Source organism: Gorilla gorilla, chromosome 15 (genome assembly GCF_029281585.2).
Source record: "Gorilla gorilla gorilla isolate KB3781 chromosome 15, NHGRI_mGorGor1-v2.1_pri, whole genome shotgun sequence".
Taxonomy (NCBI): domain Eukaryota; kingdom Metazoa; phylum Chordata; class Mammalia; order Primates; family Hominidae; genus Gorilla; species Gorilla gorilla.
Window position 1 is genome coordinate 117,946,019 of NC_073239.2, and position 15,961 is coordinate 117,961,979.

The 15,961-nt window shown below is 35.0% G+C and overlaps 1 long non-coding RNA gene, 11 other non-coding genes and 1 pseudogene across 16 annotated transcripts in view; all 13 read left to right on the top strand.

The window, feature by feature from the left end:
* LOC109023294 (uncharacterized) overlaps positions 1-12,998 on the top strand; it is a 53,676-nt gene extending 40,678 nt beyond the window's left edge. For all 5 annotated transcript variants that reach the window (XR_010130827.1, XR_010130826.1, XR_010130828.1 and 2 more), the window contains 10 exons: positions 820-901; positions 1,777-1,858; positions 2,663-2,749; positions 4,012-4,097; positions 4,979-5,066; positions 5,909-5,995; positions 7,081-7,162; positions 8,062-8,148; positions 9,777-9,852; positions 12,122-12,998. This is a non-coding gene — a long non-coding RNA (uncharacterized lncRNA). The remainder of the gene's footprint in view (positions 1-819; positions 902-1,776; positions 1,859-2,662; positions 2,750-4,011; positions 4,098-4,978; positions 5,067-5,908; positions 5,996-7,080; positions 7,163-8,061; positions 8,149-9,776; positions 9,853-12,121) is intronic.
* LOC115930657 (small nucleolar RNA SNORD113/SNORD114 family) lies at positions 290-361 on the top strand. The gene has a single exon (XR_004067278.3). It is a non-coding gene; the product is annotated as a small nucleolar RNA SNORD113/SNORD114 family (small nucleolar RNA).
* LOC115930650 (small nucleolar RNA SNORD113/SNORD114 family) lies at positions 1,242-1,313 on the top strand. Its single transcript, XR_004067271.1, has one exon. It is a non-coding gene; the product is annotated as a small nucleolar RNA SNORD113/SNORD114 family (small nucleolar RNA).
* LOC115930649 (small nucleolar RNA SNORD113/SNORD114 family) lies at positions 2,192-2,263 on the top strand. The gene has a single exon (XR_004067270.1). It is a non-coding gene; the product is annotated as a small nucleolar RNA SNORD113/SNORD114 family (small nucleolar RNA).
* Positions 3,092-3,163, top strand: LOC115930672 (small nucleolar RNA SNORD113/SNORD114 family). The gene has a single exon (XR_004067291.3). It is a non-coding gene; the product is annotated as a small nucleolar RNA SNORD113/SNORD114 family (small nucleolar RNA).
* Positions 4,414-4,485, top strand: LOC115930661 (small nucleolar RNA SNORD113/SNORD114 family). The gene has a single exon (XR_004067282.3). It is a non-coding gene; the product is annotated as a small nucleolar RNA SNORD113/SNORD114 family (small nucleolar RNA).
* On the top strand, positions 5,406-5,477 carry LOC115930656 (small nucleolar RNA SNORD113/SNORD114 family). Its single transcript, XR_004067277.1, has one exon. It is a non-coding gene; the product is annotated as a small nucleolar RNA SNORD113/SNORD114 family (small nucleolar RNA).
* Positions 6,531-6,600, top strand: LOC115930675 (uncharacterized; annotated as a pseudogene).
* On the top strand, positions 7,502-7,573 carry LOC115930659 (small nucleolar RNA SNORD113/SNORD114 family). The gene has a single exon (XR_004067280.1). It is a non-coding gene; the product is annotated as a small nucleolar RNA SNORD113/SNORD114 family (small nucleolar RNA).
* Positions 8,459-8,530, top strand: LOC115930664 (small nucleolar RNA SNORD113/SNORD114 family). The gene has a single exon (XR_004067285.1). It is a non-coding gene; the product is annotated as a small nucleolar RNA SNORD113/SNORD114 family (small nucleolar RNA).
* LOC115930678 (small nucleolar RNA SNORD113/SNORD114 family) lies at positions 10,206-10,277 on the top strand. Its single transcript, XR_004067295.2, has one exon. It is a non-coding gene; the product is annotated as a small nucleolar RNA SNORD113/SNORD114 family (small nucleolar RNA).
* On the top strand, positions 11,523-11,597 carry LOC115930674 (small nucleolar RNA SNORD113/SNORD114 family). Its single transcript, XR_004067293.1, has one exon. It is a non-coding gene; the product is annotated as a small nucleolar RNA SNORD113/SNORD114 family (small nucleolar RNA).
* On the top strand, positions 12,539-12,612 carry LOC115930693 (small nucleolar RNA SNORD113/SNORD114 family). Its single transcript, XR_004067309.1, has one exon. It is a non-coding gene; the product is annotated as a small nucleolar RNA SNORD113/SNORD114 family (small nucleolar RNA).
* Positions 12,999-15,961: the final 2,963 nt, after the last annotated feature.

Genomic DNA, 15,961 nt, shown 5'->3' on the forward strand with positions numbered 1-15,961 from the left:
ATCAATGTATTATTAAAAAGTGTGAAATACAGTCAAAGATGGTCAATGTTACCCCGATGGTAGACATGGCAGTGACATGAAGTATTATATTGATAATGGATGTATGAAAAACTGAGGATAATTAATGAAACAGATAATATCAATGTTAGAATGATTCTGGATACAGATCAGAAATATCAAGGCTGTTCTTGGAGTTTTTTGAATCATAGGCTTTGAAATTATTATTAGTGAACTAATGAGGCAACCAACAGACTATGTAAAACTGAATAGAAAAAGGAAGGGCCATTCCTGGATCAATGATGACCACCGGTGGCGTATGAGTCATATGTGATGAATACGTGTCTGGAACTCTGAGGTCTGCCACAAAAGATACCTAGTCCATTCCCTCTGTTTTATGTGAATGTATAGACTGATGTCAGGAATATAGAATGAAGTTGTTTTGGTTTCATTTTCATTCTAATGCAAGAATCAATAAACATATAAATAAAGATAAAATGCGTGAACAGTGTACAACTATAAAAATATGTGTTGAGGCAAGAAATACTATTAATGTATATTGAAATCGGTGAAGTCCAAAGAGATATTGTACATACCTGTTACTTCTTTGGCTTATAATAATGTAGACAGAATAAATTACAGATAATGTTCAAATTCTTATTCACTTGCAAGATCAAATTGTTCTTTTTCTTAGGAGAAAACGAAATAAATATTAGTCCACCTAATGAATGCCTAAAGGACAGGCTAAAGGCAAGGTGAAAAGCAAGGATCATTAGTGAGAATGTCTCAGTTTTGTTACCGTCTCTGCTTTGTATTCCTCAGAATAGATGGCTTGTGCTGATGGAAGGATTCCTCCCTGGTGACATGCTGTGTCTGCCTCTTGATTGGGAGCACACAGACCTACGTGAGTGATCAAGTTCTGGTCTTAGTTTGGGTGGTTGAGTTAGGAGGACTTGCTGTATTACTAAAAAGTCTGCACTGTAATAAAAAATGGCCAGCTGCAGCCCAGTGATAGAAATGGGAGTGATATGAAGCGTTATATTAACAGTACATGTTTGAAAAACTGAGGATAATTAATGAAACATTTATCAGTGTGAGAATGATTCTATATGCAGATAAAGAATATTAATATTAATGCTGCTCTGAGGTGTTTGTGAACCAAAGGTTTTCAAAGTACTATTAGCAAATTAATGAATTAATCATTAGACAAGGTAAAAGTGCCCAGAGAAAAATAGGACACATTCTGGATCGATGATGACTACCGGTGGCGTATGAGTCATATGTGATGAATACGTGTCTGGAACTCTGAGGTCCATCACAGATAAAATCTGGCTTATTCTCTGTTTCGAATGGTGTTACAGACAGATTTAAAAAATATAGAATGTTTGCTTTTTCTGTGTGATTATGAAGTTTTCTTCTATTTTTATAATTGGATCAATGTGAGAATCAGGAAACAAATATATAATAAATAGAAAATGATTGAAACACTGCCCAATTATAAAAATTTGTGGTAAGGCAAGAAATGCTATTAACACATATTAAAATCGTGAAATCTAGAAAGACATAAATGGCATATGATATAGATAGTATAAATTACAGACAATGTTCATATTCTGAGTTAGTGGTAATTTTGAAGTTGTTCATTTTATTAAGAGAAAATAAATAAAAGAAATATAATCCAAATAATGATTGCCAAAATGACTAATAACAGGTGAAAATCAAGGATCAGTGTTGAGAATGTCTCAATTTTGTTATCTTCTCTGCTTTCTGTCCTTTCAGAATGATGCACTTTTTATGATTTGAGAATTCCTCGATGGTCACGTGCTCTGTTTTTATCATGGTTGGGAGCCTGCAGACCAATGTGAGTAGTAATCAACATTCTCATCTTGGCCCGAATGGTTTGTTTAAGAGGACTCAGGGTATTATCAAAAAGCCTATAATATAATCAGAATGGTCAACTGTATCTAAGTGATAGAAATTGGAGTGATATGAAGCATTATATTGATAATGCATACATGAAAAATTGAGGGTAATGAAACAGATATATCGATGTTAGAATGATTCCATGTACAGATTGGGAATATCAAGACTCTTCTTGGAGCTCTTTGAATCAGACTCTTTAATGTTGTTATTAGTGAATTAGTAAATTAATCACAAAAATATAGGCATGAATTGAGAAAAGGAAGACCAATCCTGGATCGATGATGACTACTGGTGGCGTATGAGTCATAGACAATGAATACGTGTCTGGAACTCTGAGGTCCATCGTCCATCACAATGGAAATGTATACATTCCTTCTGTTTAAAATGATGTTATAGACAGATTTCAGAAATATAGAATGTACTTATTTTTCTTGGGGGTTGTGTATTTTTATTCTATTTTTATAATTGGATCAATGAAAGTAATCAATAAGATATAAATAAAATGACCCATAGTTTAATAACAAAAATATCCGGTGAAGCAGGATATTCTATTTATATATTAAAAACAGTGAAGTCAAAAGATAAATAATGGTATTATTTGTCATCTATTGGCTAATTACGGTATAGACATTATAAATTATAGGTAATATGTGTGTTCTGGGTCAGAGGCAGGGTGAAAAGCCAGGATCAGTAGTAGGAATGTCTCATATTGTTATCATCTTCTCTGCTCTGTACACCTCAGAAGGGACATGCCTTTGCTGGTTTGAGGATTCCTCTGAGGTTGGGAGCTAAGTTTGCATCATGCTTAGAAAGGAGTGTGCAGACCTGTGTGAGTAATATTCAAAGTCTTTATCTTGCTTTGTGCATTTTTTTAAGAGGATTCTATGAATTATAAAAAGGTGTAAAATATAATTAAAGATGGCCAACTCTATCCCAATAATAGATTTGGTGGGATATGAAGTATTATATTGATAATGCATATATGAAAAGCTGAGGATAATTAATAAAACAGGTATATTCGTGTTAGAATGATTCTGTATACATATTATTTAGACGTATACAGCTCTCCATAGGGTTTTTGTAAATCATAGGATTTACAATTATTAGTAATGAATTAATGAATTAATCAACAAATGAGGCAGAATTAAATTGAAAAACAGATGATCCATCCTGGATTGATGGTGACTGCTGATGGCATATGACTCACATATGATGAATACGTATCTGGAACTCTGAGGTCTGTCACAGAAGAAATCTGGCCTATTGCTTCAGTTTCAAGTGATCCTATAGACAGAATTCAGAAATATAGAGCATAATTTTTTTGGCATTTGTGTTTATGTATTTTCATTCTATTTTCATAACTGGTCAATGCAAGGCTCAATAAACACATACATAAATAGATACAGCTGAAAAAGTGGAAGCATTGGCCAAGTATAACAATATATGATAAGGCAAGAAGCACTCTTTTTTTTTTTCTTTTTTTGAGTAAAACGTTTTCTTCCTTCTTTCCTTTTTTTTTTTTTTTTTTGACAGAGTCTCGCTCTGTCCCCCAGGCTGGAGTACAGTGGCATGATCTTGGCTCACTGCAACCTCTGCCTCCTGGGTTCAAGTGATTCTCCTGCCCCCGCCTCCCGAGTAGTTGGGATTACAGGCGCCCTTCACCACACCTGCCAATTTTTTTGTATTTTTAGTAGAGACGGGGTTTCACCATGTTGGCCAGGCTGGTCTCGAACTCCTGACCTCAAGTGATCCGCCTACCTCAGCCTTCCAAAGTGTTGCGATTACAAGTGTGAGCCACAGCATCCGGCCAGAAGCACTCTTAATATCTTTTGACACAGCGAAGTCCACAGAGATATAAATGGTATCTTCTGGTGACTTCTGTGGCTAATGATGGTATAGACAGTACAAATTATAGACAACATTCAATTTCTGGGTCAATGGCAATTTCAGAATTATGCATTTCTTTAGATAAAATGAATATACTGCAAATAATGATTGTCAAAATGACTGACTAATGATAGGTGACAAGAAAGGGTCAGTAGTGACAACATCTCACTTTTGTTATCCTTTTCTCTGCTCTGTATTCCCTAGAATGATTGCACTCTGCTGATTGAAGGATTCCTTCAAGTCCATGTGCTCCACTTTCACCATTTTTAGGATGGAGCCTGGAGACCTATGTAAGTAATAGTGGAAGTCCTCACCTTGCTTTGGGTGGTTTGTTCAAGAGGGTTCAATGTATTATAAAAAGGTGTATATTATAATCAAAGATGAGCAATTGTATTTAAATAAACATGGGCCTGATGTGAGGATTATATTGAAGATGTATACATGAGAAACTGAGGATAATTAATAAAATAAATATTCCTGTATGTTAGGAATATCATGGCTATTCTTGTGGTTTTGTAAATCATACGGCTTAAAGTTATGGTTAGTGAATTAACAGATTAGTCAATAGACAAGGAGGAAACGAACCCAAAAATAGAAGATCAGTCCTGGATCGATGATGACTACTGGTGGCGTATGAGTCTTTTGCGATGAATACGTGTCTAGAACTCTGAGGTCCATCACAAACAAAATCTAGCCTATTCTGTATGTTTGAAATTATTTTACAGACAGCTGTCAGGAGTATAGAATGTATATGTTTTTGGTATTCATGTTTACATGTTTTGATTCTATTTTTATAATTGATCCATATGAGAATTAATAAACAAATACAAATAAAGATGAATAAATTCGAGCATTGTCCAATTATCAAACTAAGGGACAAGATAAGAAACACAATTAATGTATATGAAACAGTGACATCCACAGAGAAATAAACGGTACATTCCTGTGGCTTCTTTGGCTAATGATGGTATAGACAGAATAAAGTATAGGTAATATTCAACTTCTGGGTCAGTGACAGTTTCAAAATTATTCATTTTATTTTCAGAAAATGAATTAAATATACTCCAAATAATGATTGCATGAATGACTAAGTAATGTTAGTTGAAAAGCAAATATCAGTATTGAAAATGTCTCAATTTTGTCATTGTCTTCTCTGGTCTGTATTCCTCAGAACGAACAACTTGTGCTGTGTTAAGGATTCCTCCATGATCACGCGCCCCATTTGTACACCATGCTTGGGAAGGTGCATGCAGACCAATGTCAGTAATAGTCAAAATTCCTGTGTCGGTTTGTGTGGTTTGCTAAACAGGACTCAATGTATCATGAAACAGTGTATTATATAGTCAACGATGGTCAACTATGTCCCAGTGATATTTATGAGAGGGATCTGAAGTATTTATTGATAATGCGTATATGAAAAACGGAGAAGAATTAATGAAACAGATATATCTGTGTTAGAATGATTCTGTATAAAGATAGGGAATATCAAGTCTGTTCTTAGTGTTTTGTGAATCACAGAGTGTAAAATTATTCCCAGTGAATTAATGAATAAATTTAAAGACAACATAGAAATGAATGCAGTAAAAGAGGGTCAACCCTGGATCGATGATGAGCACTGGTGGAGTATGAGTCACATACGATGAATACGTGTCTGGAACTCTGAGGTCCATCACAGAAGTCAGTTTCCTCTGTTTCAAGTAACTCTGTAGATAGATGACAAGAATAGAGAATGAATTTTTTTTGTTTATGAGTTTTTATTTTATAATTGGTTCAATGAAAGAATAAAACATATATGAATAAATAAGATAAATAAGTTATGCATTGTCCAATTATAAAAATATGTGATGAGGCGTATTTAATACATATTTAAATTGATGAAAGCCAAAAATAAATCTAACATACCTAACCTTTTTGGCCAATAATGAAGAGATAGTATAAATTATATGCCATTTTCGTGTTCTGGGTTAGTGGCAAGTTCAAAGTTGTTCATACTTCAAATAATGATTGCCTAAATGTTTAACTACAGATAGGTAAAAAGGAAAGATCAACAATGAGAAAAATCACATTTTTGTTATTATTTTCTCTGCTCTGCACTCATCAGAATGGACGTACTTGTGATGATTTAAAGATGCCTCCAAGGTCATGTGCTCTGTTTGCACCATGCTTAGGAAGGAGCGTACAGACCAAAGTAAGTAATGGTCAAAGCTCTTGTCTTGGTTTGAGTGGTTTGTTTAAGAGGATTCAGTGTATTATAAAAACGTATAATACATTATAAAAATGTAATATATTGTAGGAATATATTATATATATTTCTATAATATAATGTAGTATAAAATACATTATAGGAAGATATAATACATTATAAAAGAGGTAATACATTATAGGAATATAATATATTATAGGAATATCTTATATATAAAATATATATTATAGGAATATAATCTATATATAATATATTCCAATATATTATAGGAATGTAATCAAAGACGGCCAACTCTTTCCCAGTTAGAGGAGTGATATGAAGTACTATATTGAAAACGCATATATGAAAAATGGAGAACAATGAATGAAAATATATATCAACATTATAATGATTCTACGTAGGGATTAGGAATATCAAAGCTCTTGGATTTTTAAAAACCAAAGATTTTAAACTTATTATCAGTGAATTGAGTTAATTATTAGACAAAGTAAAAATGCATAGAGAAAAATAGGAAGAATCCTGGTTCAGTGGTGACTACTGGTGTCGTGTGAGTCATACAATGAATACATGTCTGGAACTCTGAGGCCCATCACAAAGTCAGTTTCCTCTGTTTCACATGATTCTATAGGTAGATGTCAGGAATACAGACTCAGTTTGTTTTAGGTCTTTGTGTGTTATGCATTTATATTTTATTTTATAATTGGATCAGTGAGAGAATCAATAAGCAAATATTTGAATAAATAAAGATGAATCAGGTTAAGCATTGTCCAATTATAAAAATATTTGATGAGGCAGCAAGCACTATTAATATGTACTGAAACAGTGATAGCCAAGGAAAAATGAATGATGCATGCCTGTGGCCTCTTGCGAGTGATAGTGTAGACAGTATAAACTATAGATAATGTTTAAGGTATGGGTCAGTGGCAAGTTCGAAATTGGTAATTTTCTTAAGAGAAAATGAAATACACTTCAAATAATGATTGCCTAAATGACTCATTAGATGAAGGTGAATCATGAGCGAGAAAGTCCCATTGTATGCTCTGAACTCCTCTGTGCTTTGTGCTCTGCAGAATGGATGAATTGTGCACCTTGAAAAGTTCTTCCATGGTCACCTGAGGCATCTGCGTCATGATTAGGCTCAGGATGACTAATGTGAGTAATAGTTAACATTTTTTGCTTCCTTCTGGTGCCTTTTTAAGAGGACTCATTGTATTATAAAAAGTGTATGACATTATCAAAGATGTCCACCTGCATCCCAGTGAAAAATATGGAAATGATATGAAGCGTTGTATTGATAATGCATATATAAAAACCTGAGGATAGTTAATTAAGAGGTGTATCAATGTTGGAATAATTCAGTATACAAATTAGGAATATTAAAGTTATTCTCAGGATGTTTTTGAACCATAAAGTCTTAAAATTGCTATTAGTGAATTAACGAATCAATCCATAGACAGGGTAGAAATGAATAGAGAAAGAGGTGAACAATCCTGGATCGATGATGACTGCTGGTGGCGTATGAGTCATATGCGATGAATACGTGTCTAGAACTCTGAGGTCCATCACAGAAGAAATCTAGCTCATTTTCTGTGTTTGATATAATCCTTTAGACAGGCATCAGGAATATTAGATGAGTTTGGTTTTGGTCTTTGTGTTTACATGTTTTAATTCTATTTTTGTAATTGGCCAATATAAAAACCAATAAACAAATATATAAATAAAGATTAAGGTTAATCATTGTCCAGTTGTAAAAAAATTTGGTGAGGCAAGAAACACTATTAATATGTATTGAAAATAGTGAAGTCTGAAGAGAAGTACATGTACATGTCTGTCACCTCTTTGGCTATGGTGATATAGACAGGATAATTATAGACAATGTTCAAATTCTTGGTTAATTGTAAGCTTGAAATTGTTCATTTTTTAAAGAGGAAATGAAATAAGTTTACTCCAAATAATGATAGCTTAGATGACTAACTAATGATAGGTGAAAAGCAAGGATTGATAGTAAAAATGCCTCTCTTTTGTTATTATCTTCTTTGCTCTGTACTTAGAATGGACGTACTTGTTCTGATTTGAGGACTTCTTCATGGTCACGTGTTCTGTTTGCACCATGCTTAGGAAGGAGCATGTGTACCAATGTGAGTGACAGTCAGATTTCTTGCATTTCTTTGGGTGGTTTATTTAAGAGGACTCAATGTACTGTGAATAAACATGTAATATAATCAAAGATGGTGAATTTTATCTAGTGAGGGATATTGGAGTCAAAAGAAGTATTATATTGATAATTCACATATGAAAAACAGGATAACTCATGAAACATTAATATAGGAATTATTTGGGATATCTTTTTGGGTTTTGTGAGTCATAAGGTTTAAAGTTATTATTAGTAAATTAATGAATTAATCAACAGACAATGTAGAAAATAACAGAGAAAAGAAGGGCCAATCCTGGATCGATGATGACTACTGGTAGCATATGAGTCATATACAGTGAATACGTGTCTGGAACTCTGAGGTCTGTCTCAAAAGATATCTAGTCTATTTCCTGTTTCAAATGATCCTACAGACAGATGGCAAAAAATAGAATGTATATGTGTTTGGTTTTCATGTTTATGAATTTTTATTTTACATTTATGATTGGCTCAATGAGAGAATCAATTAATAAATATACAAATAAAGATGAATAAGGGCTGGGCATGGTGGCTCACACCTGTAATCTCAGCACTTTGGGAGGCCAACACGGGTAGATCACTTGAGGACAGGAGATCGAGACCTACCTGGCCAACGTGGCGAAACCCTTTCTCTACTAAAAATACAAAAATTAGCCAGTCATGGCGGCATGTGCCTCTAATCCGAGGACTTGGGTGGCTAAGGCACATGGATTGCTTGAACCCAGGTTTCAAAAATTGCTTCAACCTGGGAGGCTGCAGTGATCTGAGATCACGTCACTGCAGCTTGGGCAACAGAGCAAGATTCTGTGTCAAAAAGAGAAAAATAAAAAGGATAAGATTAAGCATTGTCCAACTATAAAAATATGTGGAAAGACAAACAACACTATTAATACATACTGAAATTGGTAACAACTAAAGAGAAATCTTGCATACCTGTTACCTCTTTGAATGAGATAGACAGTATAAATTTTGACCATATTCAAGTTCTGGGTCAGGGACAAGTCCAAAGTTCTTTATTTTCCCTTTCTTTCTTTCTTTCTTTCTTTCTTTCTTTCTTTCTTTCTTTCTTTCTTTCTTTCTTTCTTTCTTTCTTTCTTTTCTTTCTTTCTCTCTCTCTCTTTTCTTTCTTTCCTTCCTTCCTTCCTTCCTTCTTTCTTTTTGAGATGGAGTCTCGCTCTATCACTTAGGGTGGAGTACAATGCCACGATCTCAGCTCACTGCAACCTCCGCCTCATGGGTTCAAGCAATTCTTATGCCTCAGCCTCCCTAATAGCTGGGATCGCAGATGCGTGCCACCATGCCTGGCTAGTTTTTGTATTTTTAGTAGAGATGGGGTTTCTCCATGTTTCCCAGACTGGTCTTGAACTCTTGACCTCAAGTGATCCACCTGCCTCTGCCTCCCAACATGCTGGGATTACAGGCATGAGCCACCACCTCTGGCCAGTTATTCATAAAAAAATGAAATATACCTCAAATTAATGAACATTTATGAGTATAAATGTTTACACATTTATTAATTTGAGGTATATTTGAAAAGCAAGGATCAATGGAGAGAAGGTCTCATTTTTGTTGTCATCTCTTCTGCTCTGTACTCAGAATGGAAGCACAGAAGCTGGTTTTCACTACTTAAGAGCTGTATGGTCCATCTCTGTGCTAGAAGCTGGAGACCAATGTGGGTAATAGTCAAAGTTCTTGTCTCATCTTGGGTGTTTTGTTTAAAGGTTTATAGTGCATTAACAAAAAATATGAAATATAATCCAATAAGGCCATGAGTAGCCCAGGGATAAATATGGAATGGATGTGGAATGTTACACTGAGGGATGCTTGTATGAAAAGCATGTCCTGTGTTATTAAGAAAGGTAATAATGAGGGGATATGGTATTGTGAGGATGAGTGTATATACAAATTAGAGATATCAAGGCTCCTCTTGGGGTTTTGTGAGTGATAGTGTTTAAAAGTTATTAATGGTGAATTAATGAAGTAATAAATAATGTAACAATGAATGAAGAGCACCAGAGCTAATCCTGGATCAATCATGACTACTGGTGTTGGATGGGTCTTCCTCAGTGAATGCCTATCTGGAACTCTGAGGTCTATCAGAAAAGAAATATAGTGTTTTCCCTCTTTTGGAAGTGATCCTATAGACAGACGTCAGGAATATGCAAGGGTCTTGTTTTTGGTCTTTGTGAGCACAAGTTTTCAATCTATTATTATAATTCAATCAATGAAGGAACCACTAAACAAATATACAAATAAAGTATGTTGGATGCGACTAAGCATTCTCTAACTGTAAAAATAATTTGTGAGGCAAGAAAAGCTATGATATGGCCAGGCATGGTGGCTCACACCCATAATCCCAGCACTTTGGGAGGCCAAGGTGGGTGGATCACCTGAAGTCAGGAGTTCGAGACCAGCCTGGGCAACATGGTAAAACCCCATCTCTACTAAAAATACAAAATTAGCTGGGCGTGGCGGTGTATGCCTGTGATCCCAGCTACTTGGGAGGCTGAGGCAGGAGAATCACATGAACCTGGGAGACGGAGGTGGCGGTAAGCCAAGATCACACCACTGCACTTCAACCTGGGCAATAGAGTGAGAAGAAAATCTATGATATATATTGAAAACACCAATGCCATTAGGAAATAAGTGGTATGAGGTTGTTATTTATTTAGTTAGGGATGTTATAGACAGTGGTAAATACTAATGAATGTTTATGCTTTGTGTCAGTGGTGTGACTGATACTGTCTGGCTATGTAGAATAAATAAAATATATGTTATCTCAAATAACCTATATGACTGAATAAGTGGAAGATAGAATGCAAAGAGTAATGCAGATAATGTCTTGATCTTTTCTGGTCATCTCTTGTGCTCTGTACTCCTCAAAATAAACACACTCTGGCTGATTTTATCATTCTTTTTTAATGGTAAGATCCATGGTTGCATCTATGTGTTATATGGTGTGTGGAGACCAATGTGAGTGATAGTCAACGTTCTTGGTTTCAGTGTTTTTTCAAAAAGATATTCGTAGTATTATTAAGAAGTGTTAAATACAATCATTAAAGGTAAACTTTGGCCCATTTGTAAAAATAGGATTAATATAAAGCATTATGTTGATTAATGTGTATATATAAAACATTGAATTTAACTAAGGAAAACATTGAATTTAATTAATGAAAGAGGTGTATTGCTGTGAGTAATATTGACATAGACAGATATAAGAGCTATTTAAGGATTTTACTCTCAAGTTTTTGTGGCTCTTAGGTAATTATTTTATTGTTAGTGAACTGATAAATTAATCAATAAAAACACGTAGACACGAATTAAGAAAAGGAGGTCCAAGCTTGAGCAAGCGATGACAGCCGGTGGTGTGTGAGTCATGGAGGATGAATACTAAGTGCCTGGAACTCTGAGGTTCAATATAATAGAAATCTAATCTATTCCTCTGTTGAAAAAAATCCTTTAGATAGATGTTAGTGATATCAAGGCTGTTTGCTTCCAATTTTACAGTTCATGGATTGTGATTGTGTTAATATAAATGAATTAATGAAAGAATCAGACAAAGATTTGAATGATTAAACATGAAGAGAGAGAGAGGCATATTCTAATTGTTAACATATGTGGCAAGGAAAGAAATACTATTAATTAATTTGGAATGGATAATAAATGGGCCAGTGGTTTTTAACTCTCTGGCTAAGAATCATAGAGCCACTGATAGAGCAATAGCACTGATTATTAGTTATCAATGGCTGTGTGATCTTTAGGTCAATTCTCAGGTCAACTGGGTCAATTGTAAGTTCAATATTTATTTTATTAAGGGGGAAATAAGCAAATATTAACAAATCAATAAATACCAACTGACAGAGTAAATGGAAGGTAGAATGAAAAAACTAATGGATAGAAAGTCTCAAATTTTGTCTTCTGCTCTTCCTTGTAATCCTCAGAACAGTCACTCCCTGCACTGATTCTGCCATGACCACTTGCTCTATGGTTGTTTTAAGGAACCTACAGACAAATGTGAGTAATCGCCAAAGTTCTTGTCTTGGTTTGGGCCATTTAAGAGTGGTCAATGCATTATTAATAAGTAGAAAATATAATTAAAGAAGACTAACCGTGGCCCCAAAATGAACATGGGGTTGATATGAAACATTTTGTTGAGTAATGCATGTTTGAAACAATCAGGTCAGTTCAAGAAACATGTCTAATTTCTGTAGGAACTGCTCTACAGATAGACAACAGGGTTATCACAGCTCTTGTCCTATTTTTTTCTGATTCATGTCTATTTATTATAAAGTAGTAAATTAATAAATAAATGAAATAGACAAAGTCTAAATGAAAAAAATGATTGATGGTCTGTGGCCTGGCCCAGAGATGATGACTCGTGGGTATGAGTCAAGGATGATGAGTAATAAGAATCAGGAAGTTTAAGCTCCAGTATAAAAGAAATCTAGCCTATTGATCAGTTGGAAATGATCCTGTAGACAGTAGTTAAAAATATTCAGTTATCAGCTGGGCACGGTGTCTCACACCTGTAATCCCAGCACTTTGGGAGGCCGAGGTGGGCAGATCACAAGGTTAGGAGTTTAAGACCAGCCTGACCAACACAGTGAAACCCCGTCTCTAATAAAAATACAAAAATTAGCCGGGTGTGGTGGCGAGTGCCTGTAATCCCAGCTACTTGGGAGGCTGAGGCAGGAGAATTGCTTAAACCCAGGAGGTTGAGGTTGCAGTGAGTCAAGATCGCGCCACTGAATTCCAGCCTGGGCAACAGAGTGAGACCCTGTCTCGAAAAAAAAAAAACAAAAAAAAAAAACCCCCAAAGATCAGTTACCCTATTCTTGTGCTTTTGTAATTCATGGATAATGAATTAATGCATGAAGAACTCAAGTAAAAGAAATAAGTGAATAAAAACATGGCCACACCTGGACCAACTATAACATGTGTAATGAAGCAAGTCACAGTGCTGATCTATTGCTCAGGGAGTGGGAATTGTGTCAGATTTTTAATCTCTCAGAATGAGAAACATGTAGACAAATGTATGAGCTGTCCATGTTTATATTGAGTTGTCTTTGGTTTCCTGGTTGTCTTATCCTTAACTAGGGATGTTGTTTATATAAATAAAAAGCTATTTTTAAAGAGGGCCAGTGACAAGAATTTGTTCTATAGCAAGAGCTATTGTGCTCACTAAATTCCATTACAAAGTGACATCATCTGTTATTACTTTGGTAATGATCAACTATGCATGTGCTGCGATGATCCATGCTGTAGTTTAGATCATGTGTAAGGATACTGATTTTATCTTAATAATGAACAAATGCATAAGTTAATAATAATCAATTAGCTAAAAAGGATAAAGCAAGGGCCAGTAGCAAACATGTCTGGAAATGATGGTTGTGATGTAACTGGGTCCGGAGAGTGTATTCTTCTTAAGGCAAGTATTTTGGCTCTTACAAGTGTTTGCATAATTAGGCTATACATAGATGCACAGTATCAGACACGTTCTGGGTTTCTGAGGGTTTACATATTGTTCTGTTTCTTTACAAAGAATGAATAATTCGCCAAATTGGTTTGTGAATGAATGAATGAAGTGATAGCAAGCACTGTTCATTGGTATGAAATTGCTCTGAAACAAGTATTTAGATGAATCTAATTGTGCATATGGGAGGTTCAAAGATTTAGGTTGTTGAGTGCATGGGTGGAGGCATTGAAGCTGACGTGTTTTGTAGAGAACTCTCATTCTTGATTCAGGTGTTGGATTCAAAGGCATCCATTTATTTTATTTAAGTTCTGGGGTACATGTGCAGGATGTGCATGTTTGTTACATCGGTAAACATGTGTCATGGTGGTTTGCTGCACCTATCAACTCATCACCTAGGTATTAAGCCTGGCATGCATTAGTAGTTTTTCCTGATGCTCTCCCCACCCTCCCCTGACAGGCGCCAGTGTGTGTTGTTCCCCTCCTGTGTCCATGTGTTCTCATTGTTCAGCTCCCACTTATAAGTGAGAACATGCGGTGTTTTGTTTTCTGTTCCTGCATTAGTTTGCTGAGGATAATGGCTTCCAGCTTCATCCATGTCCCTGCAAAGCACATGCTCTCATCCCTTTAATGGCTGCATAGTATTCCATAGTGTATATGTATCACATTTTCCTTATCCAGTATTTGGGTTGATTCCATGTCTTTGCTATTGCGAATAGTGCTGCAACGAACATACGTGTGCATGTATCTTTATAATAGAATGATTTCTATTCCTTTGGGTTATATACCCAGTAATGGAATTGCTGGGTCAAATGGTATTTCTGCTTCTAAATCTTTGAGGAATCACTACACTGTCTTCCATAATGGTTGAACTAATTTATATTCCCACCAACAGTGTAAAAGCATTCTTATTTCTCTTTAACTTCATCAGCATCTGTTTTTTCTTGACTTTTTAATAATCACCATTCTGACTGCTATGAGATGGTGTCTCACTGTGGTTTTGATTTGTATTTCTCTGATGATCAGTGATGTTGAGCCTTTTTTCTTGTTTGTTGGCTGCATGTGTGTCTTCTTTTGAGAAGTGTCTGTTCATGTCCTTTGCCCATTTTTTAGTGGGGTTGTTGGTTTTTTTCTTGTGAATTTGCTTAAGTTCCTTGTAGATTCTGGATATTAGACCTTTGTCAGATGGATAGATTGCAAAAATTTTCTCCCATTCTGTAGGTCGTCTCTTCACTCTGATGATAGTTTCTTTTGCTGTGCAGAGACTCATTAGTTTACTTAGATTCCACATGTCAATTTTTGCTTTTGTTGCAATTGCAAAGGCATCCATTTTAAATGCAAAATTAATAATTGAATTAATGTGACAAAAAAGAGGGCTTTCTGGCCAGTTGTAAAAAGAGCATGACCCAATTATAAAAATTAATCTAAACTTGCTCTCCTTTCATGTATTAGAATATTAGAGCACAGTCAAAATTTAGGATGTTTCATTCTTTTTACCATTTGCATTCTACCCTCCAGAATGGATTATCATTGGTGAAGATCTTGGCTGGTAAGTCTCTGGGAAAAAGGCTATAGACCTATACAAATAATGCCCAAAGTTCTTGTCCTTGGGTGTGGTGTTTACTCAGAGGTATTTATTGTATTATAAAATAATGCATAAATGACTACATCTATATACAGAATTAAAAAAGAACAGGGATGAGAGTGTGTTACACACCAATAATTAGAATGAGTCCAATCAGAACATCTGTGGAATTATATATTTTTAATATCCCAAAACACTGAGTTTTATGAATAAATTAATAAATCAGGAATGTTCCTTCGTTTGGTAAGGATCATATAGACAAAGAATAGTAATAGTCAACATTTTTGCTCTGGGAGAATGGTGAGTTCAAGTTTGTCTTGTTAAGAGAAACAAATAAATAATTTCACAAATTTATCAATACCTAATTATAAATAGCTAAGCAAATTAAGGGGGGAAACATGGATCAATTGAAAGAATTTTTGATATTTTCACTCCCTTTTTGTAAGGGATATTCCTGCATATTTTGTGTATACATTTTTAAAGGTATAAAAGAATACATGTTTATTTTTCCTTTTTTTCACCATCTGCTTTCAGTTCCATAGAAGGAACACACTTATCACTACAATGATTCTGTAATGATGAAGACCTTTATGGGTCAGTGTGAGTAATGATCCAAGTTCTTGTCATTGTTGGGATGGTCCATTTAGGGTATTTAGTGTATGATAAAATAATACGTAATATAATCAATGAAGGCTACAGGAGAACCGATGATAAGATTGTATT